Genomic DNA, 2376 nt, shown 5'->3' on the forward strand with positions numbered 1-2376 from the left:
TGCTTCAGAGGGGCGTCTTTTCATTTAGCTTCTTCTCGCAGCCAGTCTGTCCCAGGAAAGGTTTGCCAGGATATGCTTTGTTTGCTTTGGTGTGGCTCTGAGCCCATCCCTCTAAATTAGCTCATGTAAATGACTTATTCCACTGGTTAGGGCCAAGTGGAGAATTACGTAACTGTTACACCCTCTTACACTTTCCTTGTTGCTGCTGAGGTCTTCAGAATAATTCAAGTCAGATGAGGATGCTAGGAGGCCATTAGTTACTTATGTGAACAGGGAAGTACTGTTTGCATGTAATAGAGCCTTGTCCTATTTAGCATTCATTGCTGCTAGCTCCTTCCAGCACAGCCATTCACAGAAAGTGCTGATGTTGGTTTATTGGGAAATTGATGATGAGAGCACGAGAGTCCACCTGATTTGAGGTAGTTCCTTGTTATTTGTTACAAACTTCAATATGCTGTGAAGTTGGTACCAACGGTAGGATTTGGGCTGCTTTTAGTGGTGATTAGAAGAAATGTTGACACTAAACATTTGCTTGCGGGACATAAATACAAAGGAACAAAGTAAAGTAACTTAGAACAGGTGGAACATAGGAAATTTTAGAGACCCCAATAAAAGCTGAAACGGACGACAGAGAAACAAGAAGCGATTTCGGTTAAAGTTCTTTTCCACATCTAAATTCAGGAATGGGCTCTGGGAGTTGAATCTAATCCAACTGAGCCATGCTCCAGTTCAAGTTTTGAAACCAACAGTGAGATTTACCTAACTACTGCTAGCAATATTAGCTAAAAACAATAGCTGCACCTCCATTTCAAATGTGCGCCAACCTTTCTCAATATTCTGCTAATGCTGATAAAACACAGTTAAAATCACACATGAATAAGTTTGTTCACATAAGTCATTAAAAAACACCTTCATCCTCCAGCTACTTCCTGTCGTCTTTTTCTTCGTGGTTTGCGCTAGTAGCAACATCCGGTTGTTGATCACGTGACTCGTGTGATGCGAAAAGTGTCTCCACTGCAATGTTGATACGGCCAAAACATCATCTTATCCTAGTGCCAAAACTCTTTATTGAAAATAATTTTCTATTAAGCAAATTTACTTTCTAAACGTCAAATTGCGCGATTATATGGTCGATGGAAATGCAGCTAATGGTAGTAGTAGAAACATGCTCACTGAATGAAGCTGTTATTTGAAAGGTTGAACGAGAAGCAAATCCTCAGACTTTTGCCAACAGTTTTTTTTTGTTGTGCCACTGTGAGGCAGCCATGAATAGAAACCCACAAACTTCTCTCAATTATTTTGTTTGTGTTAATGTTGCTAAGATCTTTGTGTTCAGCTTCCAAGTGAAATCTGTTGACTTCTAATTAAAAATGTAACGGAACAATCTTCTCAGAGCATCCTGAGGAGGTAATGCAATTTAAATCAGGTGTGCTGGAATCACCACAGCTTATAACTTAAAAAAAAAAAAAAACAATTGCAGTGGACATTCTTGAATAACGAAGGAAATAATTAATGGATTCCCAAGAGCCATGCTGCTCTGTATCTGAAGTTGGCATGACAGAGTGCCGTTTGTTTTGTTTTTTTTGTCTTACATGTTGGTGTGACCTTTTCAAACTGATTCCAGACTAGCGCTTCAGAATAAAGCCACTGTCCCATCTAAATGCAGAGTGGCTCACGTTTGGAAGCAGAGAGATGAAGGACAGGATATGAGATTGCTGTGTACAGGAACCAGATGCATCCTATTACTCTGTCCTAGGGTATGCGGGGAAAGGGAGTCTAGCCTTCTTTGAGTTTATTTACAGAGATTCATAGAGATATATCTCTATATCAGTAAATTTTGCAGTGTTAAATCAACACTTAAAGAGTTATTTACTCTTTTGCAGTGTGTCCGAGTCTGTTTGGTCCTTATCGGAATTGGTGTTAATTTAACTCTTTCCATAGTGTTACATTTTCAGAGTAAAATTTAACACTGCCTAACACTGTACAGTGTTAATAAAACTTAACACTATGAGTCAAATAACTGATGAGACTAAATATTATTCTAAGCAGAGTTAATAATTTACTCCACACTGGCAACAAATGAACTCAGACTCATGCTTTTTAACATGGCATTGAGTTATTGAGAGTTAACACTGGAGCTTCATATAACTCCTAAGAGTGTTAATTTAACACGGTATGTGTTGATTATTTACTCTTTTGCAGTGAAAAACCAACTCTGTCAAAATTTAACACTGCACATTGTTGTGGTGCTATTTCTACTCTTTTGTAGAGTTCAGTTGCATCAATCCATTGCTATTCAATAATGACTTTAGAATGTACAACTAAGTAAAATAAAGATACCACAGAAATGCATTTAATTTCACTTTATTGAACAAA

The sequence above is a fragment of the Poecilia mexicana genome, unplaced genomic scaffold (assembly GCF_051168715.1).
Source record: "Poecilia mexicana isolate PSO_F unplaced genomic scaffold, ASM5116871v1 scaffold_6, whole genome shotgun sequence".
Lineage (NCBI taxonomy): Eukaryota > Metazoa > Chordata > Actinopteri > Cyprinodontiformes > Poeciliidae > Poecilia > Poecilia mexicana.